The sequence below is a fragment of the Odocoileus virginianus genome, chromosome 15, assembly GCF_023699985.2.
Source record: "Odocoileus virginianus isolate 20LAN1187 ecotype Illinois chromosome 15, Ovbor_1.2, whole genome shotgun sequence".
Taxonomy (NCBI): domain Eukaryota; kingdom Metazoa; phylum Chordata; class Mammalia; order Artiodactyla; family Cervidae; genus Odocoileus; species Odocoileus virginianus.
Genome location: NC_069688.1, coordinates 60,154,586 through 60,182,255, shown reverse-complemented (window position 1 = coordinate 60,182,255; position 27,670 = coordinate 60,154,586). Strand labels below are relative to the sequence as shown.

Below are 27,670 nucleotides of genomic sequence, written 5' to 3'. Positions count from 1 at the left end.
TTTCCTTTAGGATGGACTAATGTGATCTCTTGCTGTCCAAGGGACTCTCAAGAGTTCTCCCACAGACCTTTGTCAACAAAGTGATGACTCTGGATTTTAATACACTGTCTAGGTTTGTCATAACTTTTCTCTCAAGAGAGTCTATTAATTTCAAGTCTTTTAATTTCATGGCTGCAATCATCATTCTCAGTGACTTTGGAGCCCTAGAAAGGAAAATCTGTCACTGTTTCTACTTTTGCCCCTTTTATTTGCTATAAAAATAATGGGACCAGATGCTGTGATCTTAGTTTTTTGATGTTGAGTTTCAAGCCAGCTTTTTCACTCTCCTCTTTCACCCTCATGAAATGGTTCTCTAGTTCCTCTTCGCTTTTTGCCATTAGAGTGGTATCATCTGCATATCCGAGGTTGTTGATATTTCTCCCAGCAATCTTGATTCCAGCCTGTGATCCAGCCTGACATTTTGCATGATGTGGCTTCCCTTGTAGCTCAGTCTGTAAAGAATCTGCCTGCAATGCAGGAGATCTGGGTTTGATTTCTGGGTTGGGAAAATTCCTTGGAAAAGGAAATGGCAACCCACTTCAGGATTCTTGCCTGGAGAACCCCATGGATAGAGGATCCTGGGAGGCTACAGTCCATGGAGTCACAAGAGTTGGACATGACTTCGTGACTAAACCAACACCAACACTGCCACTCTGCATATAAGTTAACTAAGCAGGGTGAAGATATCCAGCCTTAATGTACTCCTTTCTCAACTGAACCAGTCCATTGTTCCATGCCCAGTTCTAACTGTTGTTTCTTGACCTGCATATGGGTTTCTCAGGAAGCAGGTGAGGTGGGCTGGTATTCCCATCTCTTAAAGAATTTCTACAATTTTTTGTGATTCATAGTCAGAGGCTTTAGCGTAGTCAGTGAAACAGAAGTAGATGTTTTCTGGAATTCTCTTGCTTTTTCTATGATCTAATGGATGTTGACAATTTCATCTCTGGTTCTTCTGCATTTTCTAAATCATCTGGAAGTTTTCAGTTCAAGTACTGTTGAAGCCTTGCTGGAAGGATGTTGAGCATTTCTTTGCTGACATGTGAAATGAACACAATTGTATAGTAGTTTGAACATTCTTTGGTATTGCCCTTCTTTGCAGTTGAAATAAAAATTAACCTTTTCCAGTCCTGCGGCCACTGCTAGGTTTTCCACATTTTCTGGCATATTGAGTGAAGCATTTTAACAGCATCATATTTTAAAATTTGAAATAGCTCAGATGGAATTCCATCACCTCCACTAGCTTGTTCATAGTAATGCTTCCTCAGGCTCACTTGACTTCACAGGATGTATGGCTCTAGGTGAGTGACCACACCATCATAGCTAGCCAGATCACTGGCTTTTTGTACAGTTCTTCTGTGTATTCTTGCCACCTCTTCTTAATCTCTTCTGCTTCTGTTGGGTCCTTGCCATTTTTTTGTCCTGCCATTCTTAGAATGCTGCCTTTCTTCCTCAGATTTGCCCCTCAATTGTTTTACTATTCCAAACATGGGATGGTATAGCATGTGTCCTTTTATTAGTGAAGAAAACATTTCCACAAAAAGCCCAGATGGCACAAACCTCCACTCCTATCTCACTGGCAAGAGAGGGTCATAGGTCCACGGTCTGAATGTTTGTATTCTCTCAAAATGCACATGTTGAAATGTTAACTCCCAAGGTGATGGAATTAAGTAGGGTCTTCAGGTTATAAGCCTAGAGCACTTTGAATGGTACTGAGTCTGTAAAAGTGGCTCTGGAGAGACCGCTCAACCGTCTTCTATCACATGAGAATACAAGGATCCTGCAACCTAGAAGAAGCCTTTCACTTCCATGCTTGCACCTCGGTCTCAGGCTTTCAGCTTCCAGAACCGCGGGCAATAAATGTCTCTTCTTTACAAGCCACACAATCTATGACATTTTGTTACAGCAGCCTGAATGGACTAAGACAGTCTACCTTTCAACTCAGAATTGATAAGGGTGAATATGATCACCCTATTAGCTTAGAACAATCAGGTTTCAGCACCATGGGCTTAATCCATGATCCTCAGGCACTTTGAAACCTCATGCCTTGAAGAAACCAGGTTTCTGTTAGCAAGTAAGGCAGGAGTGGGGAAGTGCTGTTGAACAGATGCATATATTTCTGACACGAAATTCTCAGAAGTTAGCTTGGCATCATGCAAAACCTTTTAATAATTCTGATGTTGTTAGTCACTAAGTTGTGTCCAACTCTTGTGACCCCATGTACTATAGCCCACCAGGCTCCTCTGTCCGTGGGATTTCCCAGGCAAGGATGCTGGATAGACATAGATACCATATATAGACAAAGTTCTCCATAAAAAAAGACCCTCGAGACCATTGATGTAATTTCAGTGCCTTCATTTTGCGGTATTGTCTTCCTCATATTTTGAGCATTGAACATGACTGTTGCTTTTGTAATATAAGATTATTTTCTTAGGAATTGAAATGACCACTTCTGTTTAGGCACAATTTAGCATTTATTCTTTCCAAATGCTGTATGGTGCATCTCTACAGCAGATGGCTGTAAATGTGTTTAATCACACACATTTTCTAACTGTACTCTTTGGTCATTTGAAGACCACCATATACAATCAGAAGTTTGGGATATAACCCTTCATGCTCCCCATCTTGTGGGCTTGTTCCCATCTCTTACATTGAGAAATTTCTATACTTACCTTTCTAATATTATACCTCTTAATAAGTTTTCTTTGCAGAAACTATTTTTCAATTTTTGATGTGAAAATGATCATTGTGGAATCCATTTTAATTAAAACATTTGATGAGTAGATTCATGTATTTCCCCATAAAATGATAATAATGTGAGTATATTTTATGGAAGAACAAATACATAAAGACATTTAAATTAGATTAAGTCCCTGGTGTCCCTTCTGACATTCATTTCTAGTTTTTCTATGCTCTTATAGCCAGAGTTATGTTCGTTTTTATGACAACTATGGTTCCATTGTGGTTCAAGATATACCAGATTTTACAAAGGAAAAAGGAAAAGGCCTTTTCTTTGTGTTTTTACCTAAACATGAAACAAAGTATACTTTTTCATTTTATCCAATTCCATGAAATTGATTCACTATTTAATATCAAACAATGATAGTTGACTTTCAATATTTTGTTATTATAATGAGTTTTAACATTATTCAAAATCAATTATGTTTTTATTTCAACTATTATATTTACACAAAGAAAGACAATTTCACAGCTACACTCTGTAAATGTCTTATAATCGGAAAAGCAATTAGCTGTTTTACCTAGAGAATAAGTTAATAGAAGCACATAATTTATCCTTTCATTGGTTATTTTAATACTGTTAATTCAACAAACCTTAATTAAGCATCCATGTTGTGTGTGTACTGACTGCTGAGTACTGAGAAAATGAAAATGAGTTGAATATTGTTATTGTTCTCAAATTTGAGGTCTAATATGCAATATTTATAAAACTTTCTTGTATGTTATGGAGAACCCAAAACTTAGAGGAACATTTCTTGCCTCTAGAGGGTTTATAATTTGACTGGGGGCTCAATATATGTACACATACAAATTACATGACAACATGAGATAATCTTTATGAAGTGCTAAATAACTGGGACAAAGAAGTTCTATAGGATTTCAGAGGCAAGGGAGATACTACAGGTTCAGTGTCAAATAATGCCTGTTGAGAAGGGGGAATTTGTGACAACTTTAAAAAACAAAATTTGACTATAATGTAAGGGAGAGGGCACATATTTTGTGTGTTTGTGAAGAATCCTGTTTTGAGCAGTGATTTAGATATGAAAATAAACATATACCTGGCACTGTGAAGTTTAGAAAATTCAATGGTAAATGGATAAAAGGCAGAGCTAAAGAAAGAGTAAAGAAAGTGAAAAGGTAAGACTAAGCCAGATGTTCAAGGGCATCTAAACAATAAGCTGGAAAGCTAAGGCAGCAAAGGTTGGATAGTTTTCCTTTTCCCTCACTCCCCAGAGTCACCTGCTATCCTTCTGTACTTTACTTTTCACCCCAAGGCTAGCTTGTAGGGATTAAATCCAAGGGCTCTTTTGCCCACTGGCCTGCAGTTGGATTCAACCCATGGGGATCAGTAAGAGCAGGAGAGTGGAGGTCAGAGTATTTGTTCCCTGATTCCCACTCCGCAGTGTCGGCAGCTGAAGCTCCCATCTGAAGGTCACAGCACATGTTCAGGGGACCTCTCCACACGTTTCCCTAGTCCCCAGGGGTTCCCATTTCAGGCCTAGGGAAGATGCCTGTGTGTGCCCTGCTTTCTTAGCCCCTGGAAAATACGTGCTCCCATCTGATCTCCCTATATCCTAATAAGTAGTTTTTTCACTAAATTCTTTTCAAATTACTGTGGTATTTCTCCCCTGACTGATAAAGAGGTAAATGTGGAAGTAATTCTTTCAGAAATATTAGTATTATGGCAGGAAATCAGAAACAGATCAGCAAACCAGAACTGTGGAGAGAATTAATGAACAGAATTAAGCACCCAGTGGGCAAATTCAGGTAATGAAAATACATGAATACTATTAAAGTAGTAATGATAGAAAGTTATGGACAATAAAGATGATAACAGCATATTAAACATGGATTGAGTAGTCATGAGAATTGCAAGCATATGGAAATTAGAAGGGAATAAGAATTTGCTTAAATGCGGATGTTAGCAACTGAAAGATTTTGTTTCTGTCATCAGTAAAAACATTTTATCATATGTAAAACAAAAAAGAAAAGATCTCTAAATTAGACACTTACATTATGAATTTTGCATGTATTTTATTTATGGAGACATGACCAGTAGACACTTTGAGATGTTATTAGCATTACAGATATAAGTCAGAAATGGAGAGCAGTGTAGGAATATTACAAATAGAGATGATATCATGTCATTAGTGTTGAGTTCTCAGATATCAGAGTTATCTAAGGTGTAGAGCAGAGACCTGAGAACTAATTCCTAGAAAAGGCTCCCACCCACCCAGTGTGAGCAGAAAGAGGAGGCAGTCAAAGAAACAGAAAAAAAAATTCCAGAGAGATAGATAGAAAATGACCCAGAGACTAAAATTAAAAATAAATAAATAAATAAATAAATAAATAAACCCCATTTCTGTATTGTCTGGATTATTTAACCAAATTAATATCTGTTATAATCAATGGTCAATAACATACTATAATCAAATTATTACATGACTTTTTCTCTTAGAGGAAGTGAAAATAATTATTTTTCTTCCTGGTTATATTCCAATGACCAGTTTTTAAAAACATCTCTGCCGCATTGAATAAGCAAATTTACTATCTGACCCTATATTTATTAATTATGGCTTAATCATCTACAGTCCAAGCAGAGATTGTATTATAGGTCATAGTGATGCAATCTATTCTGCCAAAGATAAGGCTCTACTATTTTTTTTTTTAATTTATTCACCCAGTCATGTTTGACTCTTTGTGACCCCATAGACTGCAGTCTCTGTCCATGGAACTCTCCAGGCAAGAATACTGGAATGGGTTTCCATTTCTTTCTCCAAGTTGCTATATAGGTTAACACTGGTTTTACCTTTTAATTTCAACCAAGGATTAATAGTCACAAATGTATTTTAAAATCTACAGAGGAGGAGAAATATGTTAAATGTGGAAAGAATTAATGTCTAAAGACCTGGGATATAATCCTTGTCTTATTACTTGTGAGCTACAGGAATCTAGGGAAAAGTCACTTAAAACTCTCGAACAGTAGTTAGATAATGTCATCTATATCACAGAGAGGTAGAAAGTAAGGAGGGGCAGTTCTACATGTGAGGAGCTTGGAAGTCACCACTCTTTCCTTGAAAGCAAAAATGTGTAATATCTACTGTAATATCTACAACTTTTCTTGTAGCCATAAAAAAGGGAGGGCATAGGACAGACAATAGCCTGCAAGACTGAAGAGAGATAAATACAGTGAGTCAAGGTTTACCAGAAATGAGGCTCAGGAGTAGAAACTTCTTTGGGAACTAGTGCTGGGGTACAAAAATATGAACTCTGACAAATTGTTGGAAGCCTAGTACAGACAACTCAGTTAAAATCTTCAGAGGAACTCAGTCTTAGGGGGGCCTCTATAACATTGTGATATTTACCTCCAGGATCTTGCCCAGGTTTTTCATAGTAAATATCAGAGAAAAATCTCCTTGGGCTTCTGGTCAGGGGACAAGCCATTTTTAAATACACCACAGAATGCCTCCTCTCTCCCAAACCTCACCACCACATTGCTAAGGGTCTTTTTACATCGTTTCCTTTTACCCATTTCATCATGTCCAGGCATCAAGAGAAAAAAAAATTACAAGACATACCTAAGGGTAAAAATATAACAAAAAGAGTCAAAATATAATACAAAAAGCATTGGAACCAGACATGAGAAGAATGGTGAAATTATCAGACCAGTAATTTAAAACAATTTTGAATAATGTGCTGAGGGTTCTAATGGATAAAGTAGACAGCATGTAAGAATATATGGACAATGTAAGCAGAGAGGTGGAAATCACCAGAAAGAAACAGAAAGAAATGTTAGAGGTCAAAACATTGTAATAGAAATCAAGAGTGCTCTTGATAGGCTTAGCAGACTGCACATGCCTGAGGAAAGAACCTCTGAATTTGTTATCTTATTAGGAATCTACAAAATTGAAAAGCAAAGAGAACAAAGACTCAGAACAAAACAAACAAAAGAAAAAACATATTCAAGGACTATGGGACAGCTACAAAATATCCAATACATATACAATGGAAATAATAGGAGGAGAAAAAGAGAAAGGAACAGAAGGAATGTTGAAGCAATGAGTAAAAATCCAGGTCCAGAATCTCAGAGAACACCAAGCAAGATAAGTACTCTCCCACAAAAAATAGACAAACAAAAGCCAAAAAGGTTTACACATTGGCATTCTATTTTCACACTACAGAAAATGAAAGATAAAAAAACCCTGAAAAGAGTCCTGGTGTGTGGGGAACCTTCTGTATGTGAAGTGTGTGAACGTTGCTGTCATGCCCAACGCTTTGCAGCCCCGTGGACTATACAGCCCATGGAGTTCTCCAGGCCAGGGTACTGGATGTGTAGCCTTTCCCTTCTACAGGGGACCTTCCCAACCCAGGGACTGAACCCAGGTCTCCCACATTGCAGGAGGATTCTTTACTAGCCTAGCCACAGTCCTTCCAATGAACACCCAGGACTGATTTCCTTTAGGATTGACTGGTTGGATTGCCTTGCAGTCCAAGGGACTCTCAAGAGTCTTCTCCAACACCACAGTTCAATAACATCAATTCTTTGGCACTCAGTTTTCTTCATAGTCCAACTCTCACATCATACATGACTACTGGAAAAACCATAGCCTTGACTAGATGGACCTTTGTTGGCAAAGTAACATCTCTGCTTTTTAATATGCTATCTAGTTTGGTCATAGCGTTTCTCCCAAGGAGTAAGCATCTTTTAATTTCATGGCTGCAGCCACCACCTGCGGTGATTTTGGAGGAATAAATAATTTCATCTGACATTTTGGAAGCCACAGAAGCAAGAGGGGAGTGAAGTGAAATGTTGAAAGCATTGAGAGGAAAAAACCTACCTATATATAATTCTGTACCTTGGGAAATTATCCTTCAAAAATAAAGGAGAAATAGACTTTAGAAAACAAATGAAAATTGAAGGAATTTGTTGCTGGTATACCGACTTTGTAATAAATCTTGAGAAACTTTTCGGAGAGAAAGGAAATTATATAGGTCATAAACCTAAATCAATATAGGAGCAAGGAATAGCTCTGAAGAAGAAATAAGTGAAAGTTTTCCCTCTAAAATAAGATATAAGGCATGAATTTCTCCTTTCAAAACTCCTTTTAAGCATTGTATTGCTAGTCCTTGCTAATTCAATAAGGCAAGAATAAAGAATAAAAGTTATACAGATTGGGACAAAGGAAGTAAGAATGTGCTTATTACAGATGACATGATTATATAGAAGAATCTGAAAGAATAGACAAAAATATCTCCAAGAATTTATAATTAATATAATATAATAATATAGCAAGGTTGCAGAATACTAGGTTAATTTTAAAAGTAAATCACTTTCTTATATATCAACAGTGAGCAAATGGAAATTGAAATTAAAAACACAAAACCATTTATGTTAGCATTTTCAAAATGAAATATTTAGGTATAAATTTAACAAAATATATACAAGATCTATGGGGAAGGAAACAGCAACCCACTCCAGTATTCTTGTCCGGGAAATTGCATAGAGGAGCCTGGTGGACTACAGTCAACAGGGTTGCAATGAATTGGACACGACGTAGCAAGTAAACTACCAACACATACAAAATTTATATGAGCAAAACTATAAACTCTGATGAATTAAATCAAAGAACTAAATAAATGGAGAGATACTCCATGTCACTGTATGAAGCCTCCATATTGTTGAGATGTCACTTCTTCTCACTTGATCTGTATATTCAATGCAATCCTGACCAGATTGCCAGGGAGTTATTCTATAGATATAAACAAAAATGAGGCTTCCCTGGTGGCTCAGATGGTGAAGAACCCATCTGCCATGCGGATTCCTGGGTTCTATCCCTCGGTTGGGAAGATCCCCCAGAGGAGGGCATGGCAACCACTCAGTATTCTTGCCTGGAGACTCCCCATGAACAGAGGAGCCTGGCGGGCTACAGTCCATGGGATTGCAAAGAGTCGGACATGACTGAAGTGACTAAGCACACAGAATGATTCTCAAGTTTATAAAGAGAAGCAAAAAACCCAGAATAGCCAACACAATACTGAAGGAGAAGAACAAAGTTGTAGAATTCATGTTACCCAGCTTCAAGTCTTACTGTAAAGCCACAGTGATAAAGACAGTGTGGTGTTGGTGAAAGAAAAGACAAATAGATGAGTGGGAGAAACCAGACAGGTCAGAAATAGAGCCCCATAAATATGGTCATCTCATCTTTGACAGAGGAGCAAAATCAGTATAAAGGAGCAAAGATAGCCTTTTTAGCAAACAGTGCTAAAACAACCGGATATCCTCTATCAAAACTAGGAATGCAGACATAGACGTTGCTGTTGTTCAGTCATCCAGTTCAGTTCAGTTCAGTCGCTCAGTCGTGTCCGACTCTTTGGGACCCCATGGACTGCAGCACGCCAGGCCTCCCTGTCCATCACCAACTCCCGGAGTCCACCCAAACTCATGTCCATTGATGCCATCATGTCAGTGATGTCATGACATGTCATGTCATGTCAATGATGCCACCCAGCCATCTCATCCTCTGTCTTCCCCTTCTCTTCCTGCCCTCAATCTTTCCCAGCATCAAGGTCTTTTCCAATGAGTCAGCTCTTCGCATCAGGTGGCCAAAGTATTGGAGTTTCAGCTTCAACATCAGTCCGTCCAATGAACACCCAGGACTGATCTCCTTTAGGATGGACTGATTGGATCTCCTTGCAGTCCAAAGGACTCTCAGGAGTCTTCTCCAACACCACAGTTCAAAAGCATCAATTTTTCTGCGCTCAGCTTTCTTCACAGTCCAACTCTCACATCCATACATGACAACTGGAAAAACCATAGCCTTGACTAGATGGACCTTTGTTGACAAAGTAATGTCTCTGCTTTTTAATGTGTTGTCTAGGTTGGTCATAGCTTTTCTTCCAAGGAGGAAGCTTCTTTTAATTTCATTAGAGCCCCCCACTATTGTTGCATTACTGTCAATTTTTCTCTTTATGTTTTGTAGTATTTGCCTTACATATTGAAGTGCCTACATTGGATGCATATATATTTATAATTGTTATATCTTCTTTGATAATGCCTTATTAGATATAAAACCAAAGACAAGCTACGAAAGAAATAATTGATAGGCTATATTTCAGTAAAATGAAAAACTTCTGCTCTGCAAAAGATAATATCAAGAGGTTGAAAAGACAAGCCACATGCAAGAACTACATCTGATAATGGTCTGCTTCAAAATATAGAAAGAATTCTTCAAACTCAATAACAAGAAAATAACCTGATTAAAAAATACACAAAAGACCTTAACACCTCACTGAAGACATACGGATAACAAATAAGCATACAGAAAGATATTACACATCATATATGAAGAAGGAAAATGCAAATTAAAACAACAAAAAGATAGCACTATACACTTATTCAAAGAGCCAAAATCTGGAATGCTGACACTACCAAATATTGGTGAGGATGTGAATTAACTGGAATTTTCATTCATTGCTGGTGGGACTGCAAAGTTGCTTAACCACTTTGGAAAACTCTTTAGTGTTTTCTTACAAAACTAAGTATATTCTTACCATATGATCCAGCAATTGTGTCCCTTGGTATCTACCCAAAGGAAATGAAAAAATGTTTACACAAAACCCTGCATGCATGTTTATAGTAGCTTTATTGATAATTGCCCAAAATTGAAAGGAATAAGGTATGCTTTAGTAGGTAGGTAGTTAAACAAACTGTGGTATATCCAGACAATGGAATATTATTCAGTGATAAAAAGAAATAAGCTGTTAAGCCAAGAACACACATGGAAGAAGCTTAAATGCATATTGCTAAGTGAAAGAAGTCAATGTGAGGATGCTATATTTTATATAATTACAACAGTATGCATTCTGGGAAAGACAAAATTATGGAGACATTTAAAAACATCAGTGGTTGCAGGGATGGTGGTGAGAGGGGAAAAGATGAATATGAAGAGCAAGGAGGATTTTTGGGGCAGTAAAAGTATCCTATGATCTAATGATAGATTTATGGTATTATACATTTGACCAAACCCTTAGAATGTACAGCTCTACTGTAAATTTTGGACTTTAGGTGATTATGGTCAATTCAGGTTCACGTTTGCTAAGAAATATATCCCTTTGGTGAGTGATGTTGTTAATGGGGGAGGGTATGCATATATTGGGGCAGAGGTTATATAGTAAATCTGTACCTTCTCAATTGTACTGTAACCTAAAGTGGCTCTAAAAAATAAAGCCTTAGAAAAGGTATTTGGGACACAACAATTGTGACCCATGGAGCCAAGGGACAATCTGAAGTTGGGGAGGAGGACGGGAGAATAGGGATGAAGCATGGAAGGTTAAGACAAGTCTACAGGAAATACAAGTTAAAAGGGACACGAAATAAAGTGTGGGTGTTCACAATTTATTTAGTTATAACTTTATTTACTGTTAATGACTTGATCTAATTATATCTGTGCAAGAAAGTCAAGTTGTGCAGTAAAGAGAGAATTAATGATTACATTTATTGAGCAAAAGGATCAGAGAAATAAAAAGTCACTTAGAATGGAATTGGGAATTTTAAATTTTTGCAAAATCTATAAGTACAATTAATTAGTTATTTAAAAAGTATGAAAGTGAATATCTATAGTTATAATTTTTCAGCATTCATTCTCCTCACTGACTCTTGCCTGGTCTGTGCGTTCACAGGGTGTGTAAAGAAGTGATTGGACCAACTCAGGCTCTGGAGTCAACCTGCCTGAGTTACGGGACCGCCTCTGCCACTTAATAGCTCTGTGATCTTGGGAGGCTTACTCAGCCTTCTTAATCTCACTTTTGTCACTTTGAAAATGAGTGTAGTAATAAACTCGCATCAGAGGGCTATTATGAGGATTCAAAGAGCTAATATTTGTCAGGTCCTGAGTCCACTGTCTTGTATCAGGAAGCAGTTTATGTCTTTATTAAATAGAAAAATCAAAATGAACTGCTATTGCAAGATTAATGTACTTAATAACTATTCTCTTATAATCAGTAACTATAAAAATATACTATAACATTTGAATCCAAGTGATTGAGCGGCCTCACTCCGTCCCAGACTGCTATGCAAGTTGCTAACGGTAAAGTTCCTCACCACTATAGTTGTACATCTGCTGATATTTGTTTTCTTTTCAACAAATCCATCCTTCGTGCCCTCTTTGAGACAAATATTCTTCCTTTCCATGTCTAAAGACCAATAATTTTGAAACAAATGAACAAACCAAAACCAACAAAAATGATTTTTATTTGGTTCAGTGCAGCAGACTTTTTTGACACTAGCATCACAAATCTTTAAAGTGTTAGAGATTCTTGACAGCTTGGAAAAGCACACAGTAATAAGTTTTTTGAAGTTGGCCTAATGCTTTGCTGGAAGTGCCTCTAGCAGATTGCCTTCTGTAGCATGCTGCTTTCCCCAAGAGTGGTTTAGTTCTTCCCCTTTTCCCCAGGGCTTCCCTGCTGGCTCAGACAGTAAAGAGTCTGCCTGCAATGCAGGAGACCCGGCTTTGACCCCTGCGTAGGGAAGATCCCCTGGAGGAGGGAATGGCAACCCACTCCAACATTCTTGCCTGGAGAACTCTATGGACAGTGGAGCCTGGCGGGCTACAGTCCATGCGGTCACAAAAGACTCAGACATGACAGAGACTAACATTTTCACTTTCCCCTTTGTTCAAGCAAAAAACAGCCCCAGTGTTTTATTCAAATGTACTTCGACATTTCAATTCACCCTTCTTTGTAATATTGCTTTCTTACTGTAGTACTTCCTACTGTATCACTTGAAAGTATTTGAAATTCAACCACCAACTATTTGAGATTGTTTTGCCAAGAGTTTTAGTTTCATTTTAGGTTTGAAGGTTTATTAACAAAAGAAGCCACAGGTTACACCCAAATAAACAATTTAACTTTTTTATAGAAGAGTTATTTGATGTAGTTTCAGTGTATAGTCATTAAAATAAAAGAAATGGAAGCAATAGAGAGAAGTAACAGCATATGCATCACCACATTGAGCTGGCACCTACATCCAGACTTGAACAGTGCTAGGATGTCCCACATTAACAGTAATTTGGAATCTCAATTGGAAAAGGGTTCTAGTGCATCCACTCCACAGGCAAGACTTTAAATTTCAGTTTCGGGAGCTCCCCTTATAGTCCCAGACCACAAACTGATGGCTACAAGTTGAATGTTGAAAATTATAACTCAGACTCATTTTCATGCTTATTCTTCTAAAATAACTAATTGCAATGATAGATTTTTCAAATCACCATCAGTCTGCATGCCAAAATGCAGCTCTGGTTTTACTTTAACTTTCATGATGCTGTTTCATCTTGTGAGTCATGAGACTTCTTAGACCCTGGGGGACTGGCCAGACCTTCAGAGGCTCAGAAATTACAAGACTCTCTCTCTTATCTAACGTGCTGCCTGACTTGCTGGTAACAATTGGTGTGTTTTGCCAGCAGGCAAGCAGTCCAGGTAGTGTCCAGGCAGGCCAGAAGCCTGCTCTCCTGCTTCTGAAGCCTGAATAAGACTACCTCCATTTTAACTTCCGTATCAGATATGTATCTGATATACTTGGAGAAGGCAATGGCACCCCACTCCAGTACTCTTGCCTGGAAAATCCCATGGATGGAGGAGCCTGGTGGGTTATAGTCCAGGGAGTTGCAAAGAGTCAGACTGGCCGAGTGGCTTCACTTCGCTTCACTTCACAGATATACTGTGAAGGCCAAGAACCCCCCCCCCCCACCTTTTTTTATTCCCCTCCTGTAGGAATAGGTTTGAGCATGGAACATATTCCCTTGATGACTGGTGCCTCCCTGTTAGATTCATTACTGCCACAAGTGTGAGTCCATCATGGGCCTGTAGTTTGTTCTGTCTGTTTTCCATGCCAAAGACTCAAGTAATTTAGGCACAGTCCAAGAACTATGCTTTACCCCTAATCAATTATTTATTAAGCACAATAGTGAAGATGGATGAACATTATGTTTTAACTGTATTATAAAAAATTAGAATCAGAAATTCAAAAACTTTCTAACAGAGTTCCAGGATAAGCACCCTCCCCTTTAATAAAATTACTTTCAAGTTATGGATTTAATTATTTTACTTTCTTTCCCTGCTTTTAAGAACCCCATTAACAGGGTCTTTTCTAGTGAGTCAGTTCTTTGCATCTGGTGGCCAAAGTATAGGAGTTTCAGCTTCAGCATCAGTCCTTCCAATGAACACCCAGGACTGATCTCCTTTAGGATGAACTGGTTGGATCTCCTTGCAGTCCAAGGAACTCTCAAGAGTCTTCTCCAACACCACAGTTCAAAAGCATCAATTCTTCGGTGCTCAGCCTTCTTTATGGCCCACTTCTCACATCCACATGTGACTACTGGAAAAGTCACAGCTTTGACTATACAGACATTTGTCAGCAAAGTAATGTCTCTGCTTTTTTATATACTGTCTAGTTTGTTCATAGTTTTTCTTCCAAGCTTCTTTCCAAGTGTCTTCTAATTTTGTGGTTGCAGTCACCATCTGCAGTGACAACCACTAAATGACCTGCAAAAGTAAAAATATTTGCTTTCTAGTACACTATAGAAAAGGTTTTTGCCAGTCCCTTCTCTAAATTGAAAATACTAAAGAACTGACTAAACTGTAATAGAACATTATTGTAAATACCTTGTTGATTTGAAAATAAAGAATTCACAGAATTATAGGAAATAATAAGAAAATACCATTAACAAAAAAACAAGAGAAATATAACAAAATTTTTGATGCAGTCCTTGTTAGAAAACAGTGTACATATTCATTACAAGATACTAGAGAAATGTTCACAGACAGGACCATTCAATATTTTAAGATGACAAGTGTCCCAAATGATCTATAAATTTCAAGGAATTCCAGTTGGGGGGAAGGAATCAACTATCTTTGTGGATAGTGAAAAATTGATTTTGAAAATTATACTAAAGAACAAAAGCCTAAGAATACTGTAGATATGTCCAAAGAAGACACTTTGAAAAGGGGGAACCTTTCTTACCAGAGAGCAAGATAGCAAGACTTAAAATAAGCTACATAATCAATATAGTGTTTTTATAACAGAATAGTGGGTCATAGATGAACACAGTGGCAGCCAGAGGATTCAAAATTAAGAGCAGATGTATGAGCTCTCATGTGAAACAATGTCATGAAGAGCAGTGGGGATAATTCAGGAATATGAGCTAAGACAATTGGTTATCTATATAGATAGAAAATATAAAACTGCATGTTTGCCTCCCATTATACATAAAAATAACTTCAGATCATGAGCTTAATTGAGAAAGGGATAAGCTCAAATATTTTAGAAGATGGTATGACAATGTTTTCATGATACCACGTTAGCAAATGCTTAAGCATTTTTTTTGATTGAGATACTTATAGAATTAAACTATAAGAATATATGTTTAAAGTCAAGAACTTTTTATTCGTCTCTTAATACCCTAAGTAAATGAAGAGACAAAGCATGCATTGAAAGAAGATATCTTCAACATACGGAAAAGGCCAAGAACGAATGTCTGAAATATATAATGATCCACAAATCTAAAAGGAAAATATAATAAAAATACAAAACATGTAAATCAATCTTTTATAGAAAATAAACTATGAATTAAATATAAATCAAATGAAAAGTTGCTTCACCATCTTATCAATCTAGGAAATACACAGTAGATGAATTTTACACTTAAAGATAACTACATCTAAATAACAAAAAGTATTACAATCAATAGTGCCTGCGGAGTCACTTCAGTCATGCCTGAGTCTCTGAGACTCTATGGAAAATAGCCCACGAGGCTCCTCTGTCGCAAGAGCACTGGAGCGAGTAGCGATTCCCTTCTCCAGGGGATCCTCCCGACCCAGGGACGAGCCCGGGAATCTCTTGCATATCCTGCATTGCCAGGATGGTTCTTTACCACTTGTGCCACCTGGGAAGCTCACAATAAATAGTGTTACTACCAGACTGGAAAACATTTTAAAAAACACATAATACAAAATGTTTGAGAAGTTACACAGAAACAGAATGCATTTATGTGGCAGATGCGGTATAAATTAGAACCTGTACTTTAGAAGAGTTTGATATTAGATGTTAAAGTGCCAACACATCCTATTGCATGGAAATTGCACCCTCAGACATTTATATTAGAGAAATAGTTACATATGATATGAAGAGTCATGCACAATAATGCTTATATCATCATTGCTTTATAACCACAGACTTAACACAAATATTCATTAACATTATTTTGAATTATTTTAAATAAATAATTTGAGTATTATCATGCCGCAGTGAAAAATGAAATGCACTAGGTACTAGGTTAACATGGTTGAATTTCCAAACCTTTATGTTTGTCAAAAAAAAAGAATGCTATTTGCTCTTATATTTTAAATAATGTGAAGAAATAGATAAAACTATACTATGCATACTCTGTTTTTAGGGTTATTTTAAAGTTTAAAAAAGTAATATACTGATAATTGGCATAATGACTTTCTATCTAAATAGGAAAACTTGTTTTCTTTAGCCAGATAGCACACAGAATTTCATTTTATTAGTAATTTAATTTTTACTGAAGTATAGTTGACTTACAATCTTATATTAGTTTCAGGTGTAAAACATAATGATTCGATATGTGCCCTGAAATTGAGTTTATGGTTGTCCCTGAGCTGTGCACATGGGCTTACAGGTTATAGTCTGGGCTCTTCAGGAGAGTTTATGCACCATGAGAGGTGTAACACATGTCAGGAACACATTTCCCATGAGTTCTACAGGTACTGCTTCTCTTTGCTGATCCACTTCCTTCCTGCAATCTTAAATGTATCTTTTATGTGAACTAGAAAATGTGTAGCTTGTAAAAACACTTTGAAAAGAAATTTAACTCAAAGAGATAAATAAAGACACACACACATACAACATATAATATGCAAAGTGCAATCAATATCAAGTTCTCACATACCCATTAGCATAGGATGTGAACGGATAGATGAATAGTTAGGACATTGCATATTCTCTGCCATTGATCTTATTGTTCAGTCACTAAGTCACGTTCAACTCTTTGTGACCCCATGAACTGCAGCACTCCAGACTTCCCTTTTCTTCATTGTCTTCCAGAGTTTGCTCAGATTCATGTCCATTGAGTCAGTGATGCCATTCAACCATCTCATCCTCTGATGCCCACTTTTCCACCCACCCTTAATCTTTCCCAGCATCAGGATCTTTTGCAATGAGTTGACTCTTTACCTTAGGTTATGGAAATTATCAGTTAAAAATAACCGTGATTGTATTTTGAAGAAAATAGATGAGGGGAGAATCTCACTATAAAACAAAAATTGTAATACATAACAAAATTTAAACTTTGTGACTTAACAATATAAAAAATTAATAACTCAATACATTTATCAGCAGATTAAATACAACAGGAGAGAATTACTGAATTAAAAAATAGATTAGTAGAAAAAATTACTGATTACTGAAAAGAGCATAAGATGGATAGTCTGTTTAGTAGTTCAGTCATGTCTGACCCTTTGTGATCCCATGGACTGCAGCACGCCAGGCCTCCCTGCCCATCACCAACTCCTGAAACTTACTCAAACTCATGTCCATAGATTCAGTGATGCCATCTAACCATCTCATCCTCTCTCATCCCCTTCTCCTCCCATCTTCAATCATTCCTAGCATCAAGGGTCTTTTCAAATGAGTCAGTTCTTCGCACCTGGTGACCAAAGTATTGGAGTTTCCGCTTCAGCATCAGTCCTTCCAGTGAATATTTAGCACTGATTTCTTTAGAATTGACTGCTTGGATCTCCTTGCCATCCAAGGGATTCTCAAGAGTCTTCTCCAACACCACAGTCCAAAAGCATCAATTCTTTGGCGCTCAGCTTTCTTTATGGTCCAACTCTCATATCCATACATGACTACTGGAAAAACCATAGCTTTGACTAGATGGACCTTATCTAATGTTTCTGCTTTTTAATAAGCTGTCTAGTTTGGTCATAGCTTTTTCTCCAAGGAGCAAGCATCTTTTAATTTCATGGCTGCAGTCACCATCTACAGTGATTTTGGAGCCCAAGAAAAGAAATTCTGTCACTGTTTCCCCATCTATTTGCTGTGAAGTGATGAGACCAGATGCCATGATCTTAGTTTTCTGAATGTTGAGCTTTAAGCCAACTTTTTCACTCTCCTCCTTCACTTTCATCAAGAGGCTCTTTAGTTCTTCACTTTCTGCCATAAGGGTGGTGTCATCTGCATATCAGAGGTTACTGACATTTCTCCTGGCAATCTTGATTCCAGCTTGTGCTTCATCCAGCCTGGCATTTCTGATGATGTACTCTGCACGTAAGTTAAATAAGCAGGGTGACAATATACAGCCTTCATGTACTTTTTTCCCTATTTTGAACGAGTCTGTTGTTTCATGTCCAGCTCTGACTGTTGCTTTTTGACCTGCATACAGATTTCTCAGAGGGCAGGTCAGGTGATGGAGGTGATGATAAATTCTGACAAGTTAGTAATAAAGTTTAAGAAAAAAGAAGAATAAGAATGGGACAGAAGCAGTATTTGGCACTGCCTGAAGTAGTACGGGTTGAAAACATGTTCCCAACTGTGAAAAGGCATCAAGCAACAGATTCAAGTTGGATATGAATTACAAGCTAGGTAATGACATCTAGACATACTAGAGACTAATAAAACCAGTCAGAGGTAATCTTAATGTTGAAGCTGATAGAATGGACACAACATGTTCAAAGGTAAATGTTAATACTCTCTCAATAGATCATTATGTCACAAAACATGGAAAGACAATTATTTAAATAGTGAGATAAAAGCAGTTGACACTCCATACATCAATAGCCAGAAAAAAATATCTTTAAAGGCAAAATAAATATGTGTTCAAGCAAATAGTAAAGAGAGATCTCATTGCTAGAAGAACTTTTCAGAAAGGAATCCCAAGGCAAAGAAGTTCTGGAAGAAAAAAAAATATATATATATATATATATATATATATTATTGTTCCAAATAAGTTACAAGAATTTAGTAAGGATTGAAGAGCAAAGGAAATTTGTGGATATGTGGTTAATCTAAATATTCTTTGACAGTATAAAACAGTTTTACCTGGGAAGGTCTACATGTATATAGAAGTATAACAAAAGTGGTAAAATCAACAACAACAAAAAAATAGGATACAGTAAATGGATTTAAAGATGTTTTGCATCTTTGCCTTTCTGAAAAGTAAAAACAAGAAATACTAATTTAGAATATACTCTAGCAAGACAAGAATATATCTTATTATTACTAGAGCAACCACCAAAAGAATAATAATATACTATGCTAAATAAAGGTATAGCAAAATAACGGAAAAATGTTTGATTAATTTAAAATAAAGCAATGAAGGAGAGAAAATGACACCGAAATAGAAAAATAAAAAACAAAAACAAGCTTTAACATGTCAGACTTAAGCCTACATGTATCAATAATTACATTATATATAAACAGGTGAAATACTTCAATTAATAAACAAAGGTTGTCAGACTAGATAAAATAACACCCTATATGCTAACACATTCTTATTACAACTATATAGGAATTTACAAAGAAAGGTAATAGAATATAATAAATCAGATCCCACTAAAAAGAAATCTGGGATAGATATTCCGATAGTAGGCAAAGTATGATTTATTGCAAGAGCACCATTAAAGATAAAGAAATATTTCATGAATGTGAAATTATATGCCCTAAAGTTATAACCTCAAAATATATAAAGTGAAAACTGATGGATCACAAAGAAGAAATAAGTTCACAACTACAGTGGGGGATTTTAATGGAATCTGATAAAGTCCTAGACCTAAAAAAAGATATCAATAAATATATAGAAATTCTGAACAACACAAACTTGATCTAGTAGATTTGTATTCAACATTGCAAACAGTTACAGAGTACACGCTCCTTTTAAGGGCACATGAAACATTTTTAAAAATTGACTTGATGCTGTCATGAGGCTCTACAAATTTCAAATGATTGATTCAAGTGATTCAAATTTGAAATCTTCAGTAACCACAGTGGAATTAAGCAAGGAAAGCATCAGATAAGCTTGATATACCAAGTTCAAGATTAACCTATAGAGTAATTCTGTTTTTTTTTTTACAACAGGACTTTTAAAAATAAAAAATATTTGACTAGAATATTAACTGATCTTAAAGTGGCCATATGTGATGATTATGTAACTCAGGCTCACTTGCTGCTGAAAATCTCCCTATGCTGGAGGGAAGGAAACAAATTTCTTTATCCTCACAATCTAAAGTTAGTCATATAATATTATCATTGATTTTTTAGAGTGCCCATACTTATAAGAGCAGTGCATGTTACATAACAAAATAGAATGCATACTTTATTAGAAATTCGAGGAGTGACTTGATGAACCATGTGATTTTGTGAAAGATAAGATTTAAACTGGGCCTTGAAGCTGGGTAAAATTCAGACAAGCATCCGGTGGGCTAGTTATTTAAGACAAGTGTTTCTTTTGAACAGTTGAAGAGGTGGAAATACCCTCAGGGTGTTTGAAAAAAACCACTCTGTTTTAGAGGAAATAAAAAGAACTTCTCTTGTTCATCATGATGTCTAGACTCTTCTGGGTAAAATGTGTGAGGGAAATAAAAGGACATCTTTTATAGCCAACTTTTAAAGAGGAATTTATTGACTATATCCAAAAGTCACGTTGATTTGTAGGTTTTACTTGTTGCTATTCAATGGCTAAGCTGTGTCTGCCTCTTTGCGATCCCATGGACTGCAGGACACTGGGATTCCCTGTCCTTCAGAATCCCCCGCAGTTTGCTCAAACTCATGTCCATTGTGCCGATGATGCCATCCAACCGTCTCATCCTCTGTCACCCCCTTCTCCTCCCTCCCTCAGTCTCTCCCAGCATCAGGATCTTTTCAATGAGTTGGCTCTTCACACCAGGTGGCCAAGGTATTGGAGCTTCTGCTTCAGTATCAGTCCTTCCAATGAACAGTCAAGGTTGATTTCCTTTAGGATGGACTGATTTGATCTTGCTGTCCAAGACACTCTCAAAGGTATTCTCCAGCACCACATTTTGAAAGCATCTTTGGTGTTCAGCTTTGTTAATGGTCCAACTCTCACATCCATATATGACTACTGGTAAAACCATGTCTTTGACCATATGGACCTTTGTTGGCAAAGTAATGTCTCTGCTTTTTAATATTCTGCCTAGGTTTGCCATAGCTTTTCTTCCAAGGAGAAAACATCTTTTAATTTCATGGCTGCAGTTTTCATTTAGAGACTGCGTAGTTATTAATATAATCTTAAAAGATCAATTATTTTTCTATAATAAGAAACATCTTCTTTGACTTAGCATATAAGTTTGGAGCAAATGTACTTGGAGAATTCTTTTAAGTCACAGCCTGTGGGATGACATAGGTCCCAAGCAGATTATTCTTTCAAAGTTTGTTCCTTCTAGATGTCACAGTACAGTCTCAATAAGGCCAAAATCCTCCCTCCAAAAGATTATGAAAGGCAACATCTTTCTATCCCTTTTATTTATAACTGTTTAGTTAAGAAGGTATCTTCTATATAAGCCTTTTAAATCATAGGGAAAAAGTAATCTCTTTCTATCTATAGCAATACTTTTAACCTTTTGGAGAGAGAAAGACAACCTTGCATATCTAATGAAAGCTGCAGAAACTCAAGAAAAATGGAAATTACAAACAGCCACATATTGTGGTGCAAAAGAAGTTTAAGAGTTTTAAAATTCATCCTTAGAGATCAGTCTTGAACCCCTCCTCTATTGAGGCTTTGTATTTTCTCTGTCTCTTCAGTCCCTTAAAACAAAGAAAATATGTTTCATAGTGTTAAGAACAAGACTTTTCCTTGGTTTAAAAATAGCAACTGTAATTTTAGTTATTGATCTTGTTTAATGTGCCTGGAAGCTAGAATACATGGAAAAATAATACAAGAACAAAAATTGTACCTATGAAAGTCCTTTGTTTTTTCAGAAAAGTTTATTCTTGAAAAATGCAGTTTAAAACAAATCTCAGCATGGCTTTTTTATTAAAAAAAATCGTAATGGACGCGTGTGCGTGTGTGCTCAGTCGCCCAGCCCTGTCTGAGTCTTTGCAACACTATGGACTGTAGCCCGCCAGACTCTTCTGTCCATGGGATTCTCCAGGCAGGAACACTAGAGTGGGTGGTCATTTCCTCCTCCAGGGGCTCTTCCTGATCCCGGGACTGAACCCACATCTCCTGCATCTTCAGCATTGGCAGGTGGATTCTTTACCAGTGCGCCACTTGGGAAGCCCCGTAAAGGATGTACCAATTCCTGATGTTCAGAGGCAAGTTATTTGGGTTATGCATTTTTGGAGAAGTTAATTCTTAAATCATGGGAATACATTGCTTCACAATAAAGCTTATGTTATCTATCAATTTATTTTTCACTGAAATGACATGAGATTTTGGAAGTGAGAGAAAAATTTCCTTTTGTGTACCTCTACTAACTATCCCGCTAAACAAGATTATATACAAAATCTTAAAAATATTTTCCAAAAAATTGAGAAAGATTGAGTTCTAAATCATTAAAATAACTTCATAATATTATCTAATATAAATTATATTTATTGAAAAAAATTTGAAAATGCAGAAAAGGGCTTCCATTCTGGCTCAGATGGTAAAACATCCGCCTGCAACACAGGAGACCTGGGTTCAATCGCTAAGCTGGGAAGAACCCTTGGAGGGGGGCTTGGCAACTCACTCCTGTATTCTTGCCTAGAGAATCCCCATGGACAGAGGAGCCTGCAAGGCTACAGTCCATGGGGTCGCAAAGAGTCGGACACGACTGAGCAGCTAAACACACACACAATAATAAAGTGAATTCTCTCCAATTTCACCATGGAGAGGTAACAGCTATAAATATTTGGTGTATAAAATTTAACATATTTTGTATATCAACATAAAGCTACTAAGAGATAATACAAGCATGAAAAATATGAGAATTGTTAAAATTGAAATATAGTTGATTTATAATATTGTGTTAGTTTCAAGTGTATAGAAAAGTGACTCTGCTGTACATTTAGGTTTTTTTCCATTATAGTTTACTACAAGATATGAAATGCAGTTCCCTGTGCTATACAGTAAATCCTTGCTGTTTATCTATCTTTATATGGTTCTGTGCATCTGTTAATCCATATTCCCAACTTATCTCTATCTGTACCTCCTCTTCCCTTTTAGTAACCTTAAGTGTGATTTATATGTCTGTTAGTCTTTGTAAATAAGTTCATTTATACTACTTTTTTTATGTGCCACATATTTCTCTGATTTGCTTCACTTAGTAGGATAAGCTTTAGGTCCTTCCATGTTGGAGCAAACGGCATTTTCAATTTTTTTAAGGCTGGAGTAATATTTCACTGTATACATACACCATATCTTCCTTATCCATCAGTCCTAAGAGTTGATGGAGACTTAAGTTGCTTTCATGTCTTGGCTATAGTGAATAGTTCTGCTATAAATTTTGGGTTACATGTATCTTTTCAAATTAAAACTTTTGTCTTTTCTGGGTATATACCCAAGTGTGGGATTTCTGGATCATAAAACAACTCTACTTTTTTAGTTTTTTGAGGAAATCTCCATTCTCTTCTCTATAGGGGCTATATAGTGCCAATTTATATTCTCATCAACAGTGTTGGAGGGTTCCCTTTTCTCCACACTTTCTCCAGCATTTATTATTTATAGACTTTGAATAATGGCCAATCTGACTGTTGTTGTTGTTAAGTTGTATAGCTCTTTGTATATTCTGGAAATTAAGTCTTTATTGATCACATACATTGCAAATATCTTCTCCCATTGTGTAGGTTGCTTTCTCTTTTTGTTTATAATTTCCTTAGTTGTACAAAAGCTTATAAGTTTGATTAGGTTCCATTTATTTATTTTTTATTTTATTTCTGTTGTCTTAGAAGACAGAATGCTGTTTTGAATTTGCATTTTAGATGGATTTTAAAAATGTCTAAAATTAAACACATGCTTCCTATTATTGTTGAAAAAATAGAAGGAAGTTTGAAAAGAAATATAATAAATCTTCTGTCATTTTCACATCACCTCTCCTCTGAATAGCCTTGTAATTACACTTGTACAGCTTTTCTTGAACTGACACAAGGATAAGCACATGTACATTTATAGAGTACTGTTTTTGTCATCTTTCCCTTTAAAATTTCTTTAAAATATTTAAATAATAGATTTTCATGTAATTTTTTTCATCATAAGAAATGTTAAAATGTATAGGTGTAACTTATTTTTAACAGTTTGTTAGAACTTAGGGTGAGTGTATTTATATAATTTATTCACATATATATGTGTGTATACATAACACATAGACACACAAGCTACAAATAAGACACATCCACATATTGATCTAAGCTGGTGACCACTACAGGGATACTGCAGTCAGGAGTTGCTATAGAGTGCTGCATTACCTTCTTTAAATATATCTCTAAGAAAGTAGTGTATTCAATTTAGATTCTTAGGAAAGGAGTTCCTGGATAAAGTGTTTCATACACTAATTATTTTAGTAAGTATTGTGAGATAATTTTCCATTTTTAAAGTTTTTTTTTTTTTACACTTTTTCAAGTTATGTATTAAAGTATCTCCCCAGTCTCATAGGTTAGAGTAATCTAATATTTTCAATCTGATTGATGAATAAATATAACTGTTTTCTAGTGAGGCTGAGCATATTTCCTTTGTGGTTCATTTGGCTATTCTCTTCTGGAAATTTCTAAAAATATTTTTCTCCTTTTATTTGTAGTCATCTGCTTTTGTTGTTTTTATTTTTAGGTCAAATTATTAGTGTTATTAGACATTTTAGGTACATAAAATTTTATCACTTCATTTTATTTCATTGCATTTATTTATCTATTCCATTTAAAAAGTTCTAATTCCTATAATTAAATTTGTAATTTGAACTTAAAAAAGCTACATAAATCTTTTTTCCTTCAGAGCATAGACATTTTTTAAAGTATTTTAGTTCTATCTTCCTGCACCTCTCCTTGGCATTTCTGCTGTAAATTATTTTAAGTTTATCTTGTTTTAAATGTATTCCATATTAGTTATTTAAAAATTTTTATATATGAAAAAATGAAATTTACATTTACCAATTTTTGTCAACTTTTTGCATTCCTTCTCTTTGGAATGAATGTTTTCCTAGCTAAAATTCAATTTTTAGCAATTTGTTTCACATGCTGTCTGAAATTATAATCTTTTTTTAACTCATTCTGCATTGCTATTTTAAGTAAATGCACAATTCTAGTTCTTTGAAAGTTCTTTTTCTTGAGCACTTTGAAGATGGCCAAAGTTATAGAACAGAATGGAAATGTTATAAGCATTAATCATTTAAATTAATTCAATTAAAATAAGTGAGTGTATAAAGAGTGTTGGAAGTTGAATACTTGCCTGACATTGAGTGTCTGACATTAAAAAATGAATCAAGAAAGAAAACCTTAAGAATGTTATTCAAGGTCATGGGTGACTTATGCTTTTATAATCATTTATTGGGTAACTCAGACTGAGTCTTATTAAGAAACAATTAGAATATCAGGAAAAATATGTATAAATCATCTGCTTGAAATTGTTGATAGTTAATAAGATTAGGTGGCAAGAAGACACATAAGAACTACACAAGAATGTCATAATGACCAAGATAACCATGACAATGTGGTTCGTCACCTAGAATTGGACATCCTGGAGTGTGAAGTCAAGTGGTCCTTAGCAAGCATTACTACAAATAAAGCTAGTGGTGGTGACAGAATTCTAGCTGAGCTATTTAAAATCCTACAAGATAATGCTGTTAAAGTAATGCACGAAATATGTCAGCAAATTTGGAAAACTCAGCATTGGCCACAGGACTGGAACAGATCAGTTTTCATTCCAATCTCAAAGAAGGGTAATGCCAAAGAATATTCAAATTACTGTACTATTGCACTCATTGCATATGCTAGCAAGGTAATTCTCAAAATCCTTCTAGCTAGGCTTCAGAGGTACGAGAACCAAGAACTTCCAGATGTACAAGCTGGATTCAGAAAATGCAGAGGAAACAGAGATCAAATTGCTAACATCCATTGGATCAAAGAGAAAGTAAGGGAATCCCAGAAAAGCATCTGCTTCATTGACCACACAAAAGCCTTTGACTGTGTGGATCACAGCAAACCATGGCGTAGTCTCAAATAGACGGGAATACCAGACCACCTTACCTGTCTCCTGAGATATCTGCATGCAGATCAAGAAGCAAAAGTTAGAACTGGTCGTGGAACAATGGACTGGTTCAAAATTGGGAAAGGAGTACATCAGGGCTGTATATTGTCACCCAGATTATTGAACTTCTATGCAGAATATATCATACGTAATGCTGAGCTGGATGAATCACAAGCTAGGATCAAGATTACCGGGAGAAATATTTGGGTTTTCTTTTTTTTTTTTTTTAATTAAAGGCCAGTTTTATTAAAAAATAGAAGCATCCTAAGAAAAACCAGTGATATATAAATCATGTAACACATGGTGAATGAGCTACTTTCATCCCAAGAATGAATGTCCACTGTGTCATTTAACCACATTAAAAGGTTAATGAAGAGGATCATCTCAGAAGCAGAAAATTCAATATTCATTCATGATAAAATAAAAATTAGCACTTAAACATGATAAAAGCTCACATTCATTTATAATAAAACAAAAATTAACAGTAATTCATGACAAAACACAAATATTATATATAACATTACTACAACATGATTTTCTCAGATATGCGGATGATACCACTCTAATGGTAGAAAGTGAAGAGAAACTAAAGAAACTTTGATGAGAGTGAAAAGAGTGAAAAAGTTAGTTCGAAACTCAACATTAAAAACACTAAGATCAAGACATCTGGTCACACCATTTAATGGCAGATAGAAGGATAAAACATGGAAAGAGTGACAGATTGTATTTTCTTGGACTCCAAAATCACTGTGAATGTTGACCCCAGGCATGAAAATTAAAAAGATGCTGCTTTTTGTAAGGAAAACTATGACAAACCTAGACAGTGTATTAAAAAGCAGAGGCATCAACTTGCTGACAATGGTCCAAATAATCAAAACTATAATTTTTCAGTAGTCATATACATATGTGAGAGTTGGACCATAAAGAAAGCCAAATGCCAAAAGATGCTTTTGGCTTGTGGTGTTAAGAGTTCCTTGGACTGCAAGGAGATCAAATTAGTCAATCCTACAAGAAATCAACCCTGAACATTCATTGGAGGGACTGATGCTGAAGCTGAAGTTCCAATACTTTGGTCACCTGATGCAAGGAGCTGATCACTGGAAAAGATCTTGGTCCTGGAATAGATTGAAGGCAAATGGTGAAGGGGGTAGCAGAGGACAAGATGTTTAGATAGCATCACTGACTCAATGGACATGAGTTAGAGCAAACTCCAGGAGATAGTGGAGGACAAAGAATCCTGACCTACTACAGTCAATGGGGTTGCAGAGAATCAGACAGGACTGAACAACAAACCAACAACTTGCTTTTCCCATTTAACATGTCATACAACCTTTAAGTCTCAAGCTTTATATAAAAACATTCAATTCTGGTTTCTCACCTTGTATGGTCCTGAGCTTCTTACTCTAAGATGTGTGACAATTCCTAGACCTCAGACCCTGAGACTTTCATCTAAGTTTGATATTACTCTGGACCGCTTTGATTCCAGCAATTACTTTAAATTCCTTCTTTGTTTTCAAACGGGTGGATTCAATTTCAGCTATTCATTCAACTAAGGAAAACATTTGCCCTTTCTATGGGTTTTACGTGGAAGAGTAGATGTTCTCCCACGTCACCGGTAGCCAGGCATGTTGACCCGATGTCTTCTCTGA

At 36.1% G+C, this 27,670-nt stretch overlaps 1 protein-coding gene across 4 annotated transcripts in view; it reads left to right on the top strand.

The window, feature by feature from the left end:
• CNBD1 (cyclic nucleotide binding domain containing 1) overlaps positions 1-27,670 on the top strand; it is a 467,325-nt gene that overhangs the window by 274,109 nt on the left and 165,546 nt on the right. The window lies entirely within an intron of this gene.